We start from the raw sequence: 25675 nt of genomic DNA on the forward strand, positions 1-25675 counted from the left end.
AATGTGGCGACTAGGGGCTTTTCACAGTAACTTCATTGAAGCCTACTTATGACAATAAGCGATTTTCATTTCATTATTCAAAATGTATTCTTTGTGCTAAAATATGATGATTTACAAGATTTGAATGAACGTTTTCAAAAATGTCAATTAAAAGAATAAAAATATTGAAAAAAATTAGAAGATGCTCTCAATGAAGTCTATACCTTCCAGGGTTTCTACAGAATCTAATTCCAGTGGGCATGCCATTGCATAAACCTGGATTCAAGAAGGGAGTGGTTATAATGTTATTATGGAATTTGAATCCATAACAAGGAATTTGTCAAGGAACAAGATTCTTTGTTAGGATGTTCTTCAATGATGGGTGCTGAAATTATATTGGGCAGGTTTCCAGGACAACATGTTTATACTTTGAATGATGTTGAGCACATCAGATGTAAACCTGCCTTTTCAATTCAAAAGAAAACAGCTCCTAATTAGACTTTCATATTGTGTGATGATATACAGGTCACAAGGCCAAAATCTTGACAGTATTTCTACTTATATTCCTAGGCACATGATTAGCTTTCTATAGTTTTTTCCAGAGTGAGTAACTTTGATTCTGTTAAAATCTATGGTGAAATAATAATCAGAATTGCTGGATTTAAAGAAGTACAGTTGCAGTAAAGAAATGCATTTGACTGCAGATGCCCCCTGGTCTCACTACTAGTTTAGACGGTTAAGTGTTGATTTGACCACAGTTTTCAAATTGTTATGAGGAACAGGTAAAGTTGACAGAATTCTGCTGGTCAGGGAGCCTAGGACTTGGAGGCATTCTCTAAAACTATAGTCAGATATTTCAGGAGTGATATTAGGCAACGATTTTGCATACAATTGATTTTGGATCAGTTGTTACATTTATATCTGACAGTGATAGATTTTTGGTTTTCAAATCTTTTGGAGGATAGGGAGAAAAGGTTGGTATATGGAGTTAATGTTGTAAATCAGCCATTATATAATTGAAAGGCAGAACAAGTTTGAAGGGTTAAGTGGCCTATTCCTATGTTTGTATGGAACTAGGTGAATGCAGTTCCACCCAGTTGGACGATGGCGGACAAGCATTGATGGGGAGCAATGTAGTCAACCATGTTAAAGGCTGCACACAGGTGTTGATGGATTAGGAGGGATAGTTTACCTTTGTTATAGTCACCACATGATATCATTTGTGATTCTGACAAGAGCTGCTTTAGTACCGTGGCACATGTGTAAACATGGTTGGAGAGAGTTCAGGGGAGTATGTGCATGGTTTTAGGAGGTGGCAACACAATCAAGGAGAATGGAGCGGGAAGGAAGGTTGGAAATGGGGTGGTAATTTGCAAGAGCAGAGGGATCAAGGATCATGTTTTTTAATACAGGTTTGAAGGGGAGAGAACAGCTCCACTTCAGGAGTGAGAACAACTATCATGCACATCAGGTTAGGGAAGCTGGATGGTCAGCAGTTTAGTGGGAATATGGTCAAGGGAGCAGGATGTGGGTCTTATGGACAAGATGAGTTCAGAGAGGGCATGTGGTAGGAGAGAAACTTGAGAAAAGGGCTTGTTCAGGGTTATGATACAGCGGGAGCCTTGGAGGAAATTTGGTCTTATTGGCTAAAGGAAGGGAGGAAAGTGTCAGAAACAGCTGATCAGATTGTGTCATTCTTAGTAATAAAGAAGTCTGTTTGCTTCTTGCAATTGTTGCAAGTATGGTTGGAGGAAGCAAGAGAGAGGGATTGAATAAGACAATTTGCAGAATAGAAAAGGTGCCATCAATTATCTTTATCTTCTAGGATAACCAATAATTAGGAAACAGATTGATATGGTTTAGTCAGAACCAGCAGTGAATGGCTTAACCAGTTGTCTGCCATATTTGTGCAGGTCTGCATCACAGCTTCCATTCCTGACTACAGGGTAGCTGATATGGTAAACATGTTATTTTTCTTGGGTACTGAGCCTCTCCCTTTTAAATTTGCAGTCATCACCCTCTGAAGAAAATCTTTGATCAGACTACTCTTTCTAACCTCCCTTTCTTACCTTTGAGCCTCTTGGGCATCTCTCCTTGGTCCACTCCTATTTGCTACCTATAGAGACCCTGGTGAAAGTATCCAAAGACACAATATCAGGTTTCACATGTACACTGATGACTCCCAGTTCTACAAGAATATCTTGCAACACCTCCAAGACTGTCTTGACAAAATGAAGTTCACACCGCAAACCTCGCTGGCTCTCAATCTCTCTTTCCTTTTAGGCCACTGTTTCAAACTTGTCCACATTCAACAATTCAGGTGAAATTGAAATAAAAGTCGGAGACCATCTATAGCATGAAGTATGATAAAAGTTGCACAAAAGTTAATTCCACACTTCACAGCTACCAAATCAGGGATTTATTCAATGATATTTATGATGAAAATAGAGTGAAATTAGCATATTAACATTGAACATAGAACAGTACAGCACAGAACAGGCCCTTCGGCCCTCGATGTTCTGCCGAGCATTATCCGAAGCCAAGATCAAGCTATCCCACTCCCAGTCATTCTGGTGTGCTCCATGTGCCTATCCAATAACCGCTTGAAAGTTCCTAAAGTGTCCGACTCCACTATTACAGCAGGCAGTCCATTCCACACCCTAACCACTCTGAGTAAAGAACCTACCTCGGACATCCCTCCCATATCTCCCACCCTGAACCTTATAGTTATGCCCCCTTGTAACAGCTACATCCACCCGAGGAAATAGTCTCTGAACGTCCACTCTATCTATCCCCCTCATCATCTTATAAACCTCTATTAAGTCGCCTCTCAACATCCTCCGCTCCAAAGAGAAAGCCCGAGCTCCCTCAACCTTTCCTCATAAGACCTATCCTGCAAACCAGGCAGCATCCTGGTAAATCTCCTTTGCACCCTTTCCAATGCTTCCACATCCTTCCTATAATGAGATGACCAGAACTGCACATAATACTCCAAATGTGGTCTCATCAGGGTCATGTACATTTGCAACATAACCCCGCGGCTCTTAAACTCAAGCCCCCTGTTAATAAACGCCAACACACTATTGGCCTTCTTCAGGGCTCTATCCACTTGAGTGGCAACCTTCAGAGATCTGTGGACATGAACCCCAAGATCTCTCTGTTCCTCCACATTCCTCAGAACCCTGCCATTGACCCTGTAATCCGCATTCAAATCTTTTGTACCAAAATGAATCACCTCGCACTTATCAGGGTTAAACTCCATTTGTCATTTTTCGGCCCAGCTCTGCATCCTATCAATGTCTCTTTGCAGCCTACAACAGCCCTCCACCTCATCCACTACTCCACCAATCTTGGTGTCATCAGCAAATTTACTGACCTACCCTTCAGCCCCCTCCTCCAAGTCATTGATAAAAATCACAAATAGCAAAGGACCCAGCACTGATCCCTGTGGTACACCGCTGGTAACTGGTCTCCAGTCTGAAAATTTTCCGTCCACCACCACCCTCTGTCTTCTATGTGATAGCCAGTTACTTATCCAATTGGCCAAATTTCCCTCTATCCCACACCTCCTTACTTTCTTCATAAGCCGACCATGGGGAACCTTATCAAACGCCTTACTAAAATCCATGTATACGACATGACCTGCTCTACCTTCATCTACACATTTAGTTACCTCCTCAATGAATTCAATCAAATTTGTGAGGCAAGACTTGCCCTTCACGAATCCGTGTTGACTATCCTGGATTAAGCTGCATCTTTCCAAATGGTTATAAATCCTAACCTTCAGGACCTTTTCCATTAACTTACCGACCACCGAAGTAAGACTAACGGCCTATAATTACCAGGGTCATTCCTACTCCCTTTTTTGAACAGAGGAACAACATTCACCACTCTCCAGTCCTCTGGCACTATCCCCGTGGACAGTGAGGACCCAAAGATCAAAGCCAAAGGCTCTGCAATCTCATCCATTGCCTCCCAAAGAATCCTTGTATATATCCCATCTGGCCCAGGGGACTTGTCGACCCTAAGGTTTTTCAAAATTGCTAATACATCCTTCCTCAGAACATCTACCTCCTCCAGCCTACCCAACTGTATCACATTCTCATCCTCAAAAACGTGGCCCCTCTCCTTGGTGAACACTGAAGAAAAGTATTCATTCAATGTCTCTCCTATGTCTTCTGACTCCATACACAAGTTCCCACTACTGTCCTTGACCGGCCCAAACCTCACCCTGGTCATTCTTTTATTTTTAACAACGTGACCGCTCCTTTCCTATTTCTATCTTCGGCTCATATTACCTCAGGAGGCAGATCCCCTTCGAACTGCCTTTCTGCAGCCGTTAAACTATCCTTGATTAACAATGCTACTCCTCCACCTCTTTTACCACCTTCCCTACTATTACTGAAACATCTATACCCCGGAACTTCCAACAACCATTCCTGTCCCTGTTCTAACCATGTCTCCGTAATGGCCACCACATCGTAGTCCCAAGTGCCAATCCATACTCCAAGTTCACCTACCTTATTCCGGATGCTCCTTGCATTGAAGTAGACACACTTCAACCCACCTTTCTGTCTGCAGGCACACTCCTGCGACATTGATACCCTCCTCAGTACCTCACTACTCTCAACACTGGCTTCTGGACTACAGCTCATTTTCCCATCCCCCTGACAAATTAGTTTAAACCCTTCCGAAGAGCCATAGCAAATTTCCCTCCCAGGATATTGGTGCCCCTCTGGTTCAGGTGCAAACCGTCTTGTCTGTACAGGTCCCACCTTCCCCAGAATGTGCTCCAATTATCCACGTAACTGAAACCCTCCCTCCTACACCATTCCTGCAGCCACGTGTTTATCTGCACTCTCTCCCTGTTCCTCAACTCGCTAGCAAGTGGCACCGGCAACAAACCAGAGATGACAACATAGTTTGTCCTGGCTCTCAGCTTCCACCCTAGCTCCCTAAATTCTGTTTTAAATCCCCGTCCCTTCTCTTACCTAAGGCGTTGGTACCGATGTGTACCATGACTTGTGACTGTTCCCCCTCCCCATTAAGGATTCTGAAAACACGGTCCGAAACGTCACGGACCCTGGCACCCGGGAGACAACATACCAAACGTGAGTCTCTTTTGTTGCAACAGAACCGTCTATCTGTCCCTCTAACTATCGAGTCCCCAATAACTATTGCTCTCCTGCTCTCCCTCCTTCCCTTCTGAGCCACAGGGACGGACTCAGTGCTGGAGATCCATTCACCGTGGCTTACCCTTGATAGGTCGTCCCCCTCAACAGTATCCAAAGCGGTATACTTGTTACTGAGGGGAACGACCACAGAGGATCCCTGCACTGACTGCTTCCTCCCAGCCCCTCTCACCATCACCCATCTATCTTGATTCTTCGGAGTAACTACATCCCTGAAGCTACTATCTAATGACCATCTCTGCCTCCCGAATTATCCGAAGTTCATCCAGCTCCAGTTCCCGAACGTGGTTTATGAGGAGCTGGAGATGGGTGCACTTCCCACAGGTGAAATCAGCAGGGACACTGATGGCGTCCCTCACCTTAAATATTCTGCAGGAAGAACATTGTACTGTCTTCCCTGCCATCCCCTCTAGATAAAACAAAAAAAAGAAAGAAAGAGCTTACCTGTTGTTCACTCTACCCCTTAGGTTAGAGGAGGTGGAAAGGTGGGGGACACTACAAGTGTAGTGTCTAGGGTTTAGGAACTGCCCAACTTAAATACAGGCAAAAATAAAACACTTAACCAGCAACCACTGCGCCCCACACGAGAACAGCAATAAGCTGTTATGGGCCTGCGCAAACAATTTAAATCATTACTACTTACCCAGCAGTCACTCTGTCCTCACTCCGACCGGATTCAGATGGAAACGCCCAACAGTACGTTTTAAAAAAATTTACTCCTCTTCTCAGCAAGCACTTACTGAGCAAGCACTGCGCCCCGCATGAGAACAGCAATCAGCTGTTATGGGCCCGCGCAAACAATTTAAATCTTTACTACTTACCCAGCAGTCACTCCATCCTCACTCCGACCGGATTCAGCTGGAAATTCCCAACAGTAAGTTTTTTTTTTAATTACTCCCCTTCTCAGCAAGCACTCACTCAACAACCACTGCGCCCTGCATGAGAACACCTCAGGGAAAAGAAAAACTACTTACCAGTCACCAGCCAATCACTTACCTGCAGGCTGTGATGTCACAGTTCAACTTCTTTCTACTTCTACCTGCCGTCGAGTCTTCCTCTTGATCTTTACTCAGCTGGGATCCTTACAGTGATTGTTTTTTTTTGGTTAGAGGAGGATATAGGGAGGGAAACACTGAAGAAATGTTTGAGGTTTAACTGTCACTTGACAACAGCTCCTCCACAAACCATCTTCTAGATACAGTGACCGCAACGCACTGATGCAAATTTGCCCCGCAACAGCCAATCAGCAGCTCCGCTCTGCTGCCCTTTGGTGGATGATATTAATTTAACCAAATGTAGTTAAACATTCACCTTGACTTCCCTAGTGTATGTGCATCAGGAATTGTTGTCTGTAAGACCTACTGTGCACAAATTGGAAGTCGTGTTTCCATTAGTTTCCAGTCAATTATTTTCAGAGTGAGATATATTAATATTTTCAGAGTAATGCACACAAAAAATTAAAATATGTCATTCAGGTACTACATGAATAAGGTTAACACAAGCACAGTTGAGAAATATTACAACATTTGTTTTTGTGGTTGCATTATATTTTATATTTTGTGGTGAAGCACCTGTAACACTTTCTTCCATGTTCACACGTTTTTTTTCCCCTTATGAAACTATTAAAGATTGTCAGATATCCTGCCTTGTTTTGTTTATGACCTTCCCTCTACTAAGGTGTATGGTGACGAACCTTGTGACAAATAATAGCATTTTTAACGTAATTTTACACATCTAACTATTTTATCTGCTAGCAACAGTAATTGTTGATTGTATTCCTTAGTTGAGAAAATGTTCCTAACCATACTTTACAACCAGTACGAATTCAGTCAAAGACATAGGGTGTGTGGGTGTATTTTTATGTATGTGTGTCTCTATGCATGAGAAGCAGTAGGAAACAGGAAAAAGGAGAGGTACATTCTGAGTTTTTAAAGTTGTTTTGGCAGCAAGCGAAAAACTCTGAAATAATTATTTATAGTATTCTATAAAATCAAATCAATTTATTCTTTCATTTCCAATAAGTTAGATTAATATAGATTTACAATAAGGGTGGCACAGTAGTTAGCACTGCTGCCTCACGGCGCCAGGTCCCCGGGTTAAATTCTAGCCTTGGGTGATTGTCTGTGAGGAGTTTGCACTTTCTCCCCATGTCTGCACGGGTTTCCTCCGGGTGCTCTGGTCTCCTCCCACAGTCCAAAGATGTGCAGGTTATAAGCCAGCAGGGGCTGACCGGAGGAACCTGTATTACAGGTACAGGCATACATCCCCCTACTGCAGTACACATAACTACAGTGGTTATCTCACCACAGTGGGATTACTGGGATATGGCAGGCGAGTGAGCCTAGGTAGAGTGCTCTTTCAGAAGGTCGGTGTAGGCTCGGTGGGCCAAATGGCCTCCTTCTGCACTGCAGGAATTCTATGGTTCTATTTGTTCTCTGCTCATTGTTACTGTTTTTCAAACTTTTTGACAGAATGGCCCAATGGCATCAGCTCCATCAGCTGGATACACAGCTCCTAGAAAAAGTGGACCAGTTGTATGATGATACCTTTCCCATGGAGGTCCGTCAGTTCTTGGCACATTGGCTGGAACACCAGGACTGGTGAGATCTTAGTTAAATTCACCTGTCTTTGATAGTTTATTTTGGGATGTTGATACATTGATAAATACTATTTTGTCTTAGAAAACATTGTTATTCATTCTTACTTAGTTTTATTCTTTGCAACTACGATAAAGTCAGATTGACAGCATCTCACGATTAATAAAAAAGTAAAAATCAGTTGAAATTCTGTGAACGTGTTACAAAAAATTATGCACTGAAGCTCAAAGAATATCTGTGAAGTGAACAGATATTTGGCATTTTGGTCAGGGCCCCGTTTTAGAACGAGAGGTTGGTTAGCTCAGTTGGGTGGACGGCTGGTTCATGATGCAGAGCGATGCCAATAGCGTATAATGCGATATATGAATTTCAGTGCTGGTGTGATGCCAGGTATATAGTCTGTACGTTTCAATGGCAGGTGGATCATTTCAAACAGCACATCCCTTTGGCTGTTTGCAGCAGGCAAAGTACAGACCAAACCCAACCAGTCCGTGCTTGCAAAACTCAAAACATGGTGTCCAACATTAAATGTGATTCTGCGATTGGACACCACTTGCTAAACAATCCTGATCATGCTAAGAATTGTACTGACAACCAATTTAAAACTATTAGTCAGGCCCAGAGTGTGGCTCACTTGTATGTGCTAGAAGATATATATATTCACACAGGGCCCTGTTGTTTATAGACAGATGGAACATGTCCACTCAGTGCATCTTTTTCAACTAAACAGAAGCTTAGAGGACAGCCATTCCCCATGACCATGCTTTGACCAATCAGAGTGGACCTGCCTGGATTGAATATAAACAAAAGCTTGGCAGTTATCTGTTCCATGTGCATTCTTCATGGCAACATCTCTACCGATCACAGTCCATTTGCCAATCAATCAGCAGTCTTTTTTACGCAGTATAAATTGATGTTCCCTTTACAATTTGTATTCTTGCAAATCTATTCTGATGAGTGCAAGACGAAAAGCTTCAACAACATGTCTCTTTTTTTCAGCAATACTCAACATCCGTACAACCAATTGACAATTAAATATTTTGTGAATATGAACAACTTAAAATACATGCATTTATATAGTGTTCCTCTCAACCTCAGGATGTCTCGAAGTGCTACATAACCAATGAAGCGCTCCTGAGCAGAGGTACTGTTGCAATGTTGGCCAGCACCCCATAGCTCCCATGCTCTTCAAAAAAGTGCCACGGGATGATTCATGCCCACCTGTAATGTTAGATAAGGCTTTGACTTCACATGTTACCTGAAAGGTGCAAGGCTGGATTCTCCGTTAGAGAGACTAAGTGCTGACTCCGGGACTGAATGGGCAGTGTTTCACAGTCTTGAAAATGAAAAATGAAATGAATTGAATGAACAGTCTTGATGGCGGTGCCAGTCCTGGAGCAATTCGGGATATGCAAATTGACCAGCACTTTTGCCACGTGTAAGTAGTACAATTCCAACACACGCCGGCATCGGATTCGCTGGGGTCAGGATTGGCACTGGAGAGCCTGACAAGCTGGAGCTGCTTATAAGGCCGCCACTCCCCACACACTCTCCAGCCAAGAGGATGGCACTGCAGAGAGTGGTCCTGAGATTGGTGGATAGAGAGCTAGAGATACTACTGGATACCGTGGAGGAGAGCAGGATACCTTGTTCCTCGAAGGATGCCGCATGCCACCGACCACCTTTCCAGGACTAAGGCATTGTGCACGTTGACTGGATACCGGGCGCAGAAGTGCACGATGTACAGCCACTGACCGCACACCAACTGCACATCTAGGGAGTGGAATCCCTTCCGATTGATGAAGGGTACCCCTTAATGCACTGATGCCCTTAGGGTAACATGGTCCTGTCGATCAACTCCTGGACTTGGGGCATGCTGGCATGGGGGAGAATCCCTCTGCCCGGGCAACCTGGTGGACTTGGTGATATGGTGTGCCACCCGGCATATAAAGGGCATCTGTTACAGTGTGGATGCACCTGTTCACGGAGATCTGGGTGATCCCAGACAGGTCCCCGCTTGGTGTCTGCAAGGACCACATCGCATAAAAGATCAGAGCGACTGCCATCTTGACAGCCACTGGGTCCCAGTAGTGCCATGAACCAGCAGAGATGCCACATGGTCTCTCTGTTCAGCCGCAGTTGTCGGCGACATGCTAGGTCCAGCAGGTCCTTGTGCAACAGGTGCCTCCGGTATACAAGAGGCCTGAAGGAATCGTCACTAGCTGACTCTTGTTCCTCTGGGGCAATCTGCTGTGCAGCAGAGTTCTCGTTCAGCTGCTCCTGCTCGTGTAGTTTTAGTGCGTCTGCCAGGGCTGCAGTGGCCAGGCAGATGTCAACAACTCCTGGCTGTACTCCGTAATCTATTTTCTGCATGGTGCGTACTCCCGTGCTCAACCAGGTCCAACGAGCTATGCGGAGCCCTGGCTTTCACTGTAGCCCTGGGGTGGGGGGGTTCCAGCCACGCCACTTGTCCATGCCAGCTTTATGCTCTGCGACCCTATCCCGCACTCTCCTAAGGAGTCTATCATGGATGGCTACCTTGAATGGACTGCGTGATACCCCGCTAGCAGGGTGGCACCTGGTTGCAGGGGTGGCACCACATGCCACTGACCACCATGCCTGATGGAATGTGTGTGGGCAGGGCCCATGGATGGGGCTGGGTGAGGGGGCTAGGCACCCATTGGGACCGTAGCTGCGGGTTGCTGTGGGCCTTGTGTGCCTACCTGTGAATGGACGGGAGCAATGGGCAGGAGTGGCTTGGTTACGGACGGTGTCCTGTGGGGTGGGCTAGCATCTGCCCTGGGAGGGGGGGGCAGTGTGCCATGGTGGGTGGAAAGGGCTACGGTGTATCTGTCCACTGTTCGAGGTGCCCTCTACATCCCTCCTCCCCCTGCAGTGAGGCTGTGCCTCGGATGGGTGCGCTGAGGGGTGCCAACACCTGGTGGAGCACTGGCTACGCTGGACCATGCACATCCTGTTGGTTGTTTCGCTGGGGTCTGGGGGTTCTTTGGGAGGGGTGGGTAACCTGGGGGGGGGGGGGGGCATCCATATGGCTGATGACGCTCTGCACATTTACGGGACACAATGGGCAGTCAGTGGAGTAGACAGTCAGCTGCTTTCCTTGCAGGTCACGGCAATAGCAGTCTGTTCCCGGTCATCCCCATGGCTCCCCCTGGCCAGCGGCACAACTGGCAGCCCACGGTTATGCCTTTGGAAACATTTCTTACCTTCCCTCACTCCCTCAGCTGCTACGACGCCTGGTTCCTATTTTAAAATGCGACAAGTAATCACGCCGGCACCACTTCCATCTGGTGGAAGCGGAGCATTGCAGGGGGCTGGAGACTACTGGGTTGGGCCCGTTAATGATACATTAACATGTTTTACTGTACAATTTGCATGCCCACACGGTGCAGAGCGTGGATCTCATCCATGCCACCATTGACGGGCCGGTGCATGGTGTTGTGTCGGGCGCTCGGCGCGGCCTCTATTTTCGGTGGACACCCGATTCTGCGCAAGATCGCAGTTCCAACATTGCTGGGCATAGAAACCCGCATGGAATCTCCAATAGTGCAACATACCCTCAATATTGCACTGCAGTGCTAGCCTATATTCTGTACTCATATTTCTGAATTAATGGTTGAATTCATGATTCAGAAGGTTATCAGTCAGACAAAGCTGAAAGAAACATTGAAGTTGAAGACTTTGAAACAAAGAATGTGTGAATAACCAAGTCATTGAGGGGTGTTAGTGAAAGACAGGCCACCATGAAAATACATAACATTTATAGAACATGAACTGAAAGTTAAAACGGAAGAAAGCTTGATAAAGATCATTTTCACCTTTCCTTGTTCGTAGGTAAACTTCAGCAATTCATTTCAGCCGTCAGACGTTTGGTTGTGAATGACGTCAGTAGTGAAGAATTCAATCAATTAAAATAATCACGACTACTTTGAGTTAAAAAATACAAAGCTTTAGATAGTTTAATTCTGTTCACCCTGGTGGAAAATAGCATCGTGGATCCCCTAATTATTTTTGAAACCATTCAGATTTCATTTCCATTGATTGCAATTGCAAGAAAAGTCACACAGCTCTGGCTGTGTTGTGTCTGGGCAGAAACGTGAAAATCTGTCCAAACGGCAGCAATAAGAGGAAAGAAAGCAACAGGCCAACATCAGGGGGACTGATCTCCCTGGCAACATTATCATAGATCATAGAAATTACAGTGCAGAAGGAGGCCATTTGGCCCATCGAGTCTGCACCGGCCCTTGGAAAAAGAACCCCACTTAAGCCCACATATCCCTAACCCCGTAACCTCGCCTAACCTTTTTGGACACTAAGGGCAATTTAGCATGGCCAATTCACCTAACCTGCACATCTTTGGACTGTGGGAGGAAACCGGAGTACCCGGAGGAAACCCATGCAGACACGAGAGAATATGCAAACTCCGCACAGTCACCCAAGCAGGAATTGAACATGGGACCCTGGAGCTGTGAAGCAACTGTGCTAAACGTTATACTACCGTGCTGCGTTCCGCCCCAAACCATATTATACAATGTTCCACCCTAAATTGTACCCTCCTCTCCCTCCAGACAAGAGCAGACTGATTGCACTGCAGCAACATGCCCAGACAAACAAAGTTGAGCATCTAGCTGAGGTCTGAGGTGATTATTGTCAATGTTCAGCACAGAGGGCTGCAGATTGCCCAAGATAAAGAGAAGAAAATGTTGCGATTAACATTGAGCTTCACTGCAGCAGCACAAAAAAGCAAAGGCAGATAATTCGGAATGGGGAGGGTAATTAAAGTAACAACCCACACAGAGCTCAGGGTGACATAAAAACAAAGAACATACAGTGCATAAGGAGGCCATTAGGCCCATCGAGTCTGCACCAACCCACTTAAGTCCTCACTTCCACCCTATCCCTGTAACCTAATAACCCCTCCTAACCTTTTTTGGACACAGGGCAATTTATCATGGCCAATCCACCTAACCTGATCGACTTTGGACTGTGGGAGGAAACTGGAGCACCCGGAGGAAACCCACGCAGACACGGGGAGAACGTGCAGACTCTGCACAGACAGTGACCCAGCGGGGAAATTGAACCTGGGACCCTGGCACTGTGAAGCCACAGTGCTATCCACTTGTGCTACCGTGCTGCCCGTGTACATTGCTGAACAGAACGGTGATGTTTGGCAGAGTGGTCATCTAACTTCGTGCTTGGTCTTCCCACTGTAGAGGAGATTGCATCATAAGCTTCGGTTGTAAGAACAGAGTGAAGTGAAGAGCACAGGAAATAAATCATGTTGATCATCAGACGGTTTAAAACTCGTCCATTTTTGTTTTAAGAGAACATTCACTGCACAATTTGCAGAGCGTTTGGTAGACATAGTATACTAACATTCACAGAACTTGCCTATATTTTAAAATAGCTGCCAGTTGAATTGCTGGTAACTACAAAAAAAGTAGAAGTAATTCCAAAACTTAGGACGGATCTGTCATGATTCACACCACGCCAGTTCATGGAGCGTGTGAACTTTGGCCTATCAGGTACCTAGGCGTAGTCCTGACTGCTGGGAATACGCTTTGGGAATTGGGGGAACTAGACACATGTGGTGGTTATACTGTTCTGTAAGTAACGTTTTTCTTTTGTTAAATAAATCACCGCTATAATTTAGCACTGCCTAGTCACTGTGCCTTGCACTACAACATTGGTGATGAGAATAAATCAATGCAGTTGAAGGAAAATCTCAAAATTGGAAGCTGGGGTGGATGGGGGAAGTAAGAGTGGCCTCTGAGTCCTGAAAAGGTAACAGATCATCAGCATTCGAATAGCTATGCCACTATTTAGGAAAATTGATCCATTTGATCCGGAGATTGAAAGCTGGTGCCAATATGTTGAAAGGTTTCGATACTTTATCAGGGCAAATTAAATCATGGTAGAAGACAAAGAAGATGTTCAATTACTTAGTTTGCGGCCACAAACATATAACCTCATCAGAAGCCAAACAATGCCAGATGCTTCAAACCCTTTGATCAAATGGTGTAACTAGTGAGGGGCCATTACAATCCCTGACCCTCCATTATTATGCAGCTGTATAAATTTCATAAGTCATTCGATGTCCTGGTGAAATGGTATTCACTTTTGTTGCCAGACTTCGGCAAATGTCAGAACATTGTGAATTTGGTACTTTTTTTAAAATTCAGAGTATACAATTCTTTTTTTCCCCAATCAAGGAGTAATTTAGTGTGGCTAATTCACCTACCCTGCACATCGTTTTGGGTTGTGGGGGTGAGACCCACGTAGACACGGAGAATATGCAAACTCCACATGCACAGTGACCCGGATCCGGGATCGAACCCGGGTCCTCAGTGCTGTGAAGCAGCGGTGCTAACCACTGGACCACCATGCCACCCAAAATTTGGCACTTCTCTCAGTGACATGTTACGTGACCAGTTGGTCTGAGGGATCAATAACTTAAATATTTAGAAGAAATTGCTGAGTAATCTCAGCAGGTCTGACAGCATATTTAGAGAGAGAATGGAGCCAACGTTTTGAGTCTGGATGACTCTTTGGCATCCAAACTCGAGAGTCACCCAAACTCGAAATGTTGACTCTGTTCTCTCTCGACAGATGCTGTCCGACCTGCTGAGATTGTCCAGCATTTTCTGTTTTTGTTTCAGATGCCAGCATCCGCAGTAATTTATTCGTAGCTGAGCAAATAATCTGTTTTTTAAAATAAATTTAGAGTACCCAATTCCCTTTTTCCAATTAAGGGGCAATCTAGGGGGGCCAACCCACCTACCCTGCACATCTTTGGGTTGTGGGGGCGAAACCCACGCAAACACAGGGAGAATGTGCAAACTCCACATGGACAGTGACCCAGAGCTGGGATCGAACCTGGGACCTCGTCGTCGTGATGCAACAGTGCTAACCACTGTGCCACCTGCAAATAATCTGTCAACTTTATAAGTGGCATTTGAACTGTATTGGGTTGCTTAATTGGAGTTAGCAGCAGGTAAAGATAGTTAAGCTTTCCCTTGTGATTAAGAACTGTTTAACTAATAATTGTGAAGCTATTTTCTTTGTTAATGTGGTTAATTCTATGTTTAAATTAAAGTTAATTTTAACATAAAAGATACCTATTCGTCAGAGTCATCACTCCTGAGATGAAATATCCTTTCCTCACAGGTTTACAAATTCTAAAAAATAGTTTGGGTTCTTGTCTGATATCCTAACAAATGTTGGAGTCTTGCCCAATATCCCAACAGTTAAATAAATCACCATTGTGATTTAACACTGCCTCGTCACTTCGCCTTGCACTACAGCATAAACATTTTGAGGTTGCTCCCAGAAACTTTGAGGATTTATTCTGGAAGCTCTAAATTTTAATGTTATTTTTAAAATTAAATCAGGATTATTTCAACAATAAAACGATACCTGTAGCAGCACCAACTTGTATTTGTAAAGCACCTTTAAACTTTAAAGCAACTTGTCAGGATGGCCAAGTGGTGTAAGGTGCAAGACTCAAAGAGTGTGTTTCCTTGCCTTGTTTAAGCCTAGTGATTTCTAGTCCTTTTCTAGGGGTGTGGGTTCAAATCCTATTCCTGACATTGCCATTTTGTGGGCAGTATGGTAGCACAGTGGATAGCACTGTTGCTTCACAGCTCTAGGGTCCCAGGTTCGATTCACTGTCTGTGTGGAGTCTGCAGATTCTCCCCATGCCTGCGTTGGTTTCCTCCGGGTGCTCCGGTCTCCTCCCACAAGTCCTGAAAGGCATGCTGTCAGGTGAATTGGATAGTCTGAATTCTCCTTCAGTGTACCCGAACAGGCGCCGGAATGTGGCGACTAGGGGATTTTCACAGTAACTTCATTGCAGTGTTAATGTAAGCCTACTTGTGACAATAAAGATTATTATATTATTATAAGAAAGTACAATGCCCCAAGGTACATGTAAGGAGTATTATAAAGCAAATTTGACAAAAGTTAGATGAAGGATATGTTTGAGCAAATAATGAAAAGTTTCGTTAAAGGGAAGGTTTTAAGGAGTGCCTTTAAGGAAGAATGAAAGTAGAGAAGGTAAGGGATGGGATTTCAAGACTTAAGCCTCTACGATTGAAGGTGCGGCTATCATTGGTGGAATGAATAAAATCAGGGATACTCAACTGGCCAGAATTTAAGGAGCACGGATATAACTGAGATTGTGCTGTTAGAGGTATAGCGAAAAATGGACATGGAGAATTTGAAAATGAGGATGAGTCTGACATTTCTTAATCAGAAACCAATGGAGATTAACCTGTACAGGCGTGGTAGGTGAAAGGCACTCAGTGAGTTGGGAGATGGGTAAGAGCTTTGGATTACAAATATTTGGATCGTTGAAGGTAGAGACAAGGAGTGCGTTGGAATTGTCTGGACGTAACAAAGGCATAGATGTGTGTTTCAGCGAAAAGTGAGCTGAGATAGTGCAGAGTTGGATTATGTCACAGAGGTAGAAACAGGCTGTCGTAGAAATGGTGAGGATATGTGGTTTGAAACCCATCTTGCGGTCAGATATGAAACCAAGATTGAAAACAGCATCAGACAGGGAGAGGGAGGTAGTAGGAGCTGAGCTCGGGACAGGGAGAGGGAGGGAGTAGGAGCTCAGCTCGGGAATAGAGATTGTGACGGGGATCAAATGTAACGATTTCCACCTTTTCGTTATTTAACTGGAGGAAAACTAATTCAGTACTGGATATCGGACAAGGATTCTGACAATTTAGCAACAGTGGAGTGGTCGAGAGAGATGGTGGTGAGGTAGTGATGCGTATTGTAAGTGTAAACTGATGCTGTGTTTTCAGAGGTGTTGCTAAGGGGCCACATATAGATAAGAAATAGAAGTCAAGGATAGCTCCATAGGATGCCAATTGTGACTTTGATAAGGATGCCAATTGTGACTTTGATAAGAACATCCTTGGTACTGTGGTGGGAAGGAAGCCTGAATGAATGGATCCAAATATGGAGCTGTGGGGCAGAAGAACATGGACATCTCACATTGATTTTAGGATTTATGGATCAATCATAAATGACAAACAAGAAACTACTTGCAACTGATTATTAAGGGCAATGGGACCCTGGATTTCTTTGTCTCTCACCATCCTATACCAGAGTAGGGAGCATTTGTCACAAACACCCTTTAAACTGACAAAGATTACAATTGGTTAAAGACAAAATATGTTGGCATGCAAATGGCAACCTAAAGTGAAGAAAATAAATTTTTAAAACTAAGGATAAAGAAACATCCCACGGCATTTAATCTTATTTTCTTTTCTTCACGGCAGCACGGTAGCATTGTGGATAGCACAATTGCTTCACAGCTCCAGGGTCCCAGGTTCGATTCCGGCTTGGATCACTGTCTGTGCGGAGTCTGCACATCCTCCCCGTGTGTGCGTGGTTTCCTCCGGGTGCTCCGGTTTCCTCCCACAGTCCACAGTGCAGGTTAGGTGGATTGCCCTTAGTGTTGGGTGGGGTTACTGGGTTATGGGGATAGGGTGGAGGTGTTGACCTTGGGTAGGGTGCTCTTTCCAAGAGCCGGTGCAGACTCGATGGGCTGAATAGCCTCCTTCTGCACTGTAAATTCTATGATCTATGATCTTATCCCTCATCTAGTCGAGGCCTGAATTAGATTGAAGCCTCAAGTAGATGACTGTCATTGTGAGCCGTGACACGGCGGGGGGGGGGGGGGGGGGGGGGGGGGGGCTGATAAAATTGGAGCAACAGGTTACCCTCTCTAATCCAGTTGCCTTCTCATAACATATAGGAGTAGCCATACGACTCCTTGAGCCTGTTCTGCCATCCATTCTCATGTTATTGGGGACCAGAGTGCAATTTTGGTCCTGGAGTCGTGGAGCAATGGTGTCTTACCCGCTAAACCAAACCTGCCTTGAGTTTTCGTGTTAGCCGATTGTTTTACAGTGGGAAATATAATGCCAAGTTTGTTCCTGTTGTCACTCAACATCCACACAGTCACACTTTCAAGTCTATTTAAAGAAAGAAAATGTCTAAAATTTCCATGTACTTGATTCAGGAGACCAGATACACCTACAGAAAGATGTGTTCATATCTTTATTTTCTGAATCATTGTGGATTTTCCATTGTGGACAAAATCATTGTTTCCTTCATTAACAATGCGTAATGCAACATTTCGAAAGATAAGGTACTCTGACTTGCATTTAATGGTTTGGTCATTGTTTTTAACAGGGACCTTGCCTCAAATAATGATTCCCTGGCCACCCTGCTTTTCCATAATTTATTAAAACAAATAGATGACCAGTATAGTCGTTTCTTCCTCGAAAAGAACTTCCTGCTTCAGCATAATCTGAAACGAATTAAACAAAACCTTCAGGTAAGATTTTAACATTGCACCTTGACTGTGTTTTGACTAGTTAAAATTCTAGCGACCATGCTGAAACTTAACGTTACCTTGGGTAATTCGGACAAGTGGTTCATTCTGAGCTTGAAATTGACAATTTTTTCACTTTGGTTGATATAATCTCGAAAATAATGTTGTTGAATATGCAGGAAATATATGATTTAATAGGTTACCTAAAGGTTATACCTCAGCCAATTTAATTTTGGAGAACATGTGAGGACTTGCATGTTACAGTGGTTATAAATTGGCTGTCACTGATTTATGGATTTGTTTTTTTTTAAAAAAAGGACAAGTGCTGAAAGGGGTTGTGGATTAGAGTGTATACTAAATAAATTATTAACCTAGAAAAGGAACTAAGCTCTTTCTTTGCACTCCATCTTTTGTATATATCATCGTTGGTTCACTGTAATTTGCATAAAGGTGTCGATGTGTATTATTATTTGTATTATGTTGCTTAATTCTATTCAATTATTAAATTTAATGGACTTCCGTTGGTGGCCATGCACTTGGTAAACGACCGTGTCCTTGGTGGCTCCACACGGGGAAATTTGATCTTGTCCATAAGTCCCAATCGGGCTTTTGAATGAGATCCCGAGGTCCCGATTCTTGCTGGTGAAGATGTTGGCTAAACCTTGAGCACGGTCCGGAATGCATCCGATGAAGAGCAACAGGGGTAAGAAAAAGCGGCTGCAGGCAGACTGCGTGGCACAGGAAAGCACGGTTGAAGGTGCCATGGTGGCGAGCCCGGAGTTGGCACTTCTGGCACAATGGTTTCCTGTTCAGTTAGTAACTGCTCAGTTCCAGAAGCAGAGGTTGGAAACCTCTGAAGATCTTGTAAGAGTCATTAACCCGGTTAAGGCAGCAGTGGAGAGGGTTCAGCAGCGTCTAGAAGCTCGGGACACCTCATTCCAAAGAATGTAGAAGTCTGTCGCTGACCACGAGGACTGGCTGGCCTCGATGGAAGCAGAGCTGTCCTTCATTGCCGGCAGCTTCAAAAAGGTACAGGATAGAATAGAGGAGTTGGAGAACCGAGAGCGGCAGCTGAATGTCCAGATAGGGAATCTCCTGAAGGGGTTGGAGGGCTCACAACCATCGGAGTATGTGGCACAGATGCTGCAGAAGCTTTTAGACAAGACGGTTTTCAGTCAAATTCTCTCCCCCCCCCCCCCCCCCCCCCCCCCCCCCCCCCCCCCCCCCCGTGATTGACCGCCCATACAGAGTGCTGAGAAGAAAGCCAAAGGCAGGTGAGTAGCCAAGGGCGATTTGTGGTACGATTGCATCGTGTCCTGGACAAGGAAAAAGTTCTGAGGTGGGCCAGGCTAGCAAAGAAGAGTTCATGGGAGGGGAGCGTAATCAGGATATATCCCGATTAGGGTACGGAACTGGCTAAACGCCGTGCCGGATTCAACAAAGTCAAGGCAGTCCTCCACAAGGAAGGTGTGAGATTTGGAATGCTGTATCCGTCCCATCTGTGGATCACCTTCCCTAAACAGGAATACGTTTTGTACACCCCAGAGGAGGCGGATAAGTTTCTTTGGGACAAAGAGATTGGGAATTTGTAAATGCGTTAAAATGTTGTTGTTCTGAGTTGTTGGGGATCATTGCAGAGCAGACTTGATAGGCCGAGTGGCCTAATTCTGCTCCTATGTGTTGTGATCTTGTTAGTTTGATTGCTGTGCATTCTTATATCATTGCTATGTTCTTCTGTCTCTCACTCCCATTACTGTTTTATGATTTTAATTAGGTAGGTCTGATTTTTGGGGGCTGGGGAAATGTGGAGGGTGGGATAGGGGTTATTATTTATTTGGGTTCTTTTTTTGCTTGTGATCATGTTTGGGTGTTATGGCGGGTTCAGTGAAGTCGCAGGCCTCGTGCGGGGGCCAACATACCGGTGTATAAACCAGTAAACAGAAGGGAGTAAGCGGAAGGGGTGTGGGGGACAAAGTGGTGTGAGGAGGGCAGGATTTTGTATATTTCTTTTTTGGGCTTAGCCTTAAAGGAGGGGGGAGGGGCGAAATGGGAGGGGTGGTATGGGGAAGCTGACGGTTTGAGTAATGTTACGGTACTGAGATATAGAAGTCGATGGCAGTGGACTCCTCACGGGGGCCCCAAAGGACACGGCTTGAGGATCTGGGGTGTTTGGCTCAAGTGGAATTATGGCTGATGATCGGGGGAGGCGAGGGGAGCAGGTGACCCCTCACTCGATTGGGAACTTGAAATGTCTGGGGCCTAAATGGACTTGTTAAAAGGGGACGCATATTTGCTCATCTGAACATCCTGAGGGTGAACTTGCTGTTTCTCCAGGTAACTCATTTGAAGGTGGCGAACCAGATAAGACTGAGAAGGGGATGGGTTGATCAGGTTTATCACTCGGGACTGGATATGAAGACGAGAGGGGTTGCAGTGTTAATAGGTAAGAGGATGGCTTTCCCAATTAAGAGGTTCATTGCTGATCCGAGTGGTAGATTTGTGATGGTGAGTGGGTGGTTGGAGGGCTCCCCAGTGTCTCTGTGCAATATATACGCTGCAAATTGTGACAAAGTGGATTTTGTGAGGTGGGTTCTGTCCCTGATCCCGGACCTAGATACACACAGACTCATCCTAGGGAGAGGACTTCAATACAGTCCTGGATCTGCAGTTGGATCAGTCATGCTCTAGATCCGGGAGGATGTCAGAGATGGCTGGGGAGCTGTCGAGATTCATGTGGCTTATGGGTGGCATGGATCCATGGCATTTTGGGAATCACATAATGAGGCGCTTTTGAAGGAGCATTAGAGGCTCCAGATGCAATTTTAATTTGGCCACCTCAGGTAAGGTGGTGAGACAACTGCAGAGCTCGGGAGTTCATGCACGGGTTTGGGGAGAAGTCTGGCAGGATGGTTGCCCACGAATTGATGAAGCAGACGGCTGCTCGGGAAATAGATAGGCTTAGGAGGGAGGTGGGTTGAGGTGGTTACGGACCCGGCAGGGATTAATAACATTTTGGAGTCCTTCTATCAGAGACTATACCAATCAGAACCGCCATCAGGAGACGAACTAAGAAGATTCTTGGATGGGCTGGAGTTTCTGGATCAGATGAGGGTGCAGGGGTTGGGGGCCATGGTAGGTCTGCAGGAGGTGCTGGAATGTGTGAGTGTGATGCAGTCAGGGAAAGCCCCAGGTCCAGACAGATTCCAAGCCACATTTTAGAAACCTTTTGGCGTGTTGCTGGTTCCGTTAATGGTATGGATGTACACCAAAGCATTGGAGAGGGGCTCGCTCCCCCCTATGTTACCACAGGCTTCCGTTTCCCTCATCCAAAAAAAGGACAGAGATCCTGAGCCTTGCGGATCTTATTGTGCGTTTTCGCTCCTAAATGTAGATGCCGAGTTTCTGGCTTAAGATCTTGGCTACCCGTATTGTGAGGGTAGTTGGAGAGGACCTAGTCAAGTTCGTAAAAGGCAGATTGTTAGACGTAATTATGATGCTCGCAAGAGGATGTGACGCAGAGGTTGTGCTGTCAGTTGATTACTAGAAGACATTTAACAGAGTGGAATCACACTTTGGAATGATTTGGGTTCAGACAGGGATTCATGGACTGGGTTAAGCTGGTGTATAAAGCCCCGAAAGCAAGCATCTCCACTAATGGGGTTAACTCTGAGTATTTCACTTTGCAGCACGGGGCGAAGCAGAGGCTCCCACCCTCTCCTTTCTTATTTGCAGTTGCGATTGAGCCATTGGCAATAGCTCATCGGGCGTCTGGGAAGTGGAGGGGTATTGAGCGGGCGGGAGTGTATGCGGATGACCTCCTATTGTACATTTCTGAACCCATGGAGTCATTTGATAAGATTCTGGGTATTCTGAGTTAATTTAGCTCCTCCTCCAGATACAGACTTAATACGGCAAAGAACGAGATGTTTCTGATTGGCTCCCGAAGACAGGAGGGGTGTTTGAGTGGTCTCCTGTTTCGCTTGGCTAGAAAGAGCTTTCATTATCTGGGGAATCAGATGGCACGGGATTGGGCCTAGCTTCACAAGTTAAATCTGGCAACCTGAGTAGAGGGGATGAAAGAGGAGTTTAAAAGATGAGACAGACTGCCGATATCATTGTCCGGGAGAGTCCAGACAGTAAAAATGTTGATCCTGCCGAGTTTCCTTTTTGCATTCCAGAATCTCCCAATCTTTCTGCCCAAATCTTTCTTCAGAAAGACCAGTAGGCTTGTCCTGGGCTTTGTGTGGGTGGGGAGGGTTCCCCGTATTAAAAGAGTTCGTCTGGAGAGGAGTAGACTGGGTGGAGGCCTGGCCCTCCCCAATTTTTAAAGTTAATACTGGGTTGCTAATATTGTAATGATCCGAGGATGGATGTTGGATCAAGGGTCGATATGGTAGAGGGTGGAGGGTGATGAGAAACCTCCTTAAGGGCATTGGCATTGGCCTTTTCCATTTTTGCTGAGTAGGTACTCAGCAAATCCAATGGTAGTTTCCACTTTGAGAGTGTGGAGTCGGTGCGAGTTACATTTTGGCCTGGAGGGCATGTACGGAAGGCTCCGATTAATGATAAGCATTGAGGGCAGCAAGTTAGCACCGTTAGCACAGTTGCTTCACAGCTCCAGGTCCAAGCTTGGGTCACTGTGCGGAGTCTGCACGTTTACCTCGTGTGTGCGTGGGTTTCTTCTGGGTGCTCCGGTTTCCTCCCACAGTCTAAAGATGTGCAGGTCAGGTGGATTGGCCATGATAAATTGCCCTTAGCGTCCAGCGTCCAAAAAGGTTAGGTTGGGTTACATGGATAGGGTGGAGGCATGGGGTTAAGTAGGATGCTCTTTCCAAGGGCCGGTGCAGACTCGATGGGCTGAATGGCCTCCTTCTGATTCTATGATTCATAGATTTACCCCAATGAGCCTGGATGCCAGGTTTAAGGAATGGGACCGTCTGGGGATCAAATGCTTTGAGAACCTGTTTTTGGGTGGGACATTTTCAGACCTATCTGAGCTCATGGGGGCCTATTAATTGCCCAGTGGTAATGAGTTAGGTATCTGAAGAAAAGTAAAGAGGTGGGTTCGTTCGCAATGTTCCCGCCCTTGGGTCTACAGGAAAAGCTCCTTTCAAAGGATGATATTGAAGAGGGTAAAATCTCTAATATGTATGCTGAGTTGGCCAGGAGGGAGGAAGTTTCGATGGTGACAGTGCGGCAAAAATGGGAGGAGGAACTGGGAGGCACAGTGCAGGGTTGGGTTTGGGAGGAAGCACTGTGTCGGGTTAATGCATCCTCGTTGTGTATAGAGCACAAATGATGCCAGAAGGGTGAACCATTTCTTCCCAGAAGAAATGATCTTAATGACCTCTTGAGCTGCTCGCAGAAAAATACTTTTACTGTACCTCGGTACACGTGACAATAAACAAATCCAATCCAATCCAATCCAGAAGTGAGTGGCTGATCAGTGTGCACGCTGTGCTAGGTCCCCTGCGAATCATGTACATATGGTCTGGTCTTGTCCAAAATCGGTGAAGTTCTGGGAAGGTGTTACGGATGTATCAAGTGGCGGGAATGCCGGTCAAGCCTTCTCCATGGGTAGATTTTTTTGAGTGTCTGAGGATCTGGATGTCTTGGTGGGAAAGGAGACTGATGTCGTGGCTTTCACCTCCCGATTAGCCAAACAGAATTTTGCTTAACTGGCGGTCCTCGGTGCCACCAAGTACCAGGTCATGGGTGCGGGACCTTGCTGAGTTTCTTCATTTGGCGAGAACTAATTACGGCAATAGATGTTTGGGTGAGGGGTTCATCGTGAGGCGGAATCTGTTCAGCGACTCTTTCAAGAAGTGTTAGGACGTAGGGAAGGGTGACTGGGTCCTGTAACTATTGGTTGTTAAGGAGTGGGGGTACTCTTTTTTTTGTTTTAAAAAATGTATTTGGTGGCGTAGTTGATGCACCTGTATATATGAGGGGTTCCTGCTGTGCTATATTGCTATAGTGTTCTATACGTGGTTAATATATTTTACTGTATTTGATATTGTTTTGTGTTATGGACTGTTCCTGATTTAATATTTTTTGTATTCTCTGGATTTTTTGTATTCTCTGGATATACCTTCAACAAATTATCTTTAAAAAATTATTACATTTAACCTACTGATAGATGGAAAATGGCAGTAATATTATTAGTTATTTTCTCATGATAATTCTGATATTTTCCAAATCTCTGTATACGGTTTTGTGCTGATCCTGCTTCTTCCACAGGCTATTGCAACTTTATTTGGCCTCAACCTCAACCTAAAAGTCTCCTTTATGGACCATTTTTCTCTAATGCCCCAGTGAATTCCAACAACGCACATGGACCATTTTAATCCTCGCTCCATTCAGTTCCACTTTATCTATACCTAAATCTTAAAGCCATTTTCTACCAGTAATTGATAGAGAATAATGAACAGAATTTTGGCATGTCAAGTTTTATTTTGGACAGTGTTAATCATGCTTATCCTCTCTGATATTAGCAAAACGTACAAGTCAGTGAGTCAAAATAGCAATTGAGATCATCACTGATGAATGTATCCAAATTATCAGCACGCTGAAAAATCAATAGGACGTTTTGGGATACAAGCAGGATCATCAGGTAAAAACACCTTAACCACTTGACCATCCTGGCAAGGAACACTACCTTGAGGTGTACTCTAGGGAGAACACTATCACCAAGGAAGCTCGAGACACCATAGAAAGTATGCCTGTGATGGCAGATCTGGATATCGAACCAACCGTGGAGGAGCTTAGCAAAGCTGTTGACATACTTGCCTTGAGTAAAATTCCAGGTGCTAATGTTATACTGCCTGATCTCATCAAGCATGAGAAACCAACACTTTTCTGTCTCTATTGAAGGAAGAGGACAATACCACATGATATGCATGATGCAAAGATTGTAACCCTGTACAAGAACAAGGATGAGCACAGCAATTACAACAACTATTGAGGCATTTTGGGAAACATATTTTCCCATGTTGCCCTGATCAGACTTCAGATACTGGCTAAACACATATATCCCAACTCCTGGTGTAGTTTCTGAACTAGATGATTTACATTTGGCATGATTTTCTCAGTTCGACAGCTGCAAGAGAAATGCTGTGAACGAAGGAAACTTATATATTTCCTTCATCGAATTCACCAAGGCATTTGACCATGTGAGCAAAGAGGGTCTATTTATGTTGCTGGAGAAAATTGGATGTTTGTTGAAGCTGCTCAATGTGAGCTCTTTCCAGATAGATTTACAGTTTAGTGTGCTCAATCAGGTTGCCATTGTACTTTCTTGGACATAACAGTTGCAGCTTTTATGATATGTGTTGATTTCAGCATCAAGTGACAGATTGCTGGTGATTGTGGAGCCTAGATATGTGAAACTCTCAACCACCTCCAGCATCATTTTGCCAGTGCTGATGCATAACTGTGTGGCAAAATCCTGCACAACAACATTTGTCTTCCTGGTACTGATGGTCAAATTTTGTCACCAAAGATGTTCATCAGTATGAAGTGTCAGTGCAACA

The 25675-nt window shown here is 44.9% G+C and overlaps 1 protein-coding gene across 2 annotated transcripts in view; it reads left to right on the forward strand.

Annotated features, from left to right (window-relative positions):
* The first annotated feature begins 7712 nt into the window (after positions 1-7712).
* LOC119961797 (signal transducer and activator of transcription 4-like) overlaps positions 7713-25675 on the forward strand; it is a 163869-nt gene continuing 145906 nt past the window's right edge. Inside the window, exon 1 of one of the 2 annotated variants that reach the window (XM_038789128.1) lies at positions 7713-7771. The gene's annotated coding sequence lies outside the window, so the exon portion shown is untranslated. Of the gene's footprint in view, positions 7772-18053; positions 18147-25675 lie in introns of those variants that run through there. The other variant, XM_038789127.1, reaches the window with a different exon arrangement.

Source organism: Scyliorhinus canicula, chromosome 2 (genome assembly GCF_902713615.1).
Source record: "Scyliorhinus canicula chromosome 2, sScyCan1.1, whole genome shotgun sequence".
NCBI lineage: Eukaryota > Metazoa > Chordata > Chondrichthyes > Carcharhiniformes > Scyliorhinidae > Scyliorhinus > Scyliorhinus canicula.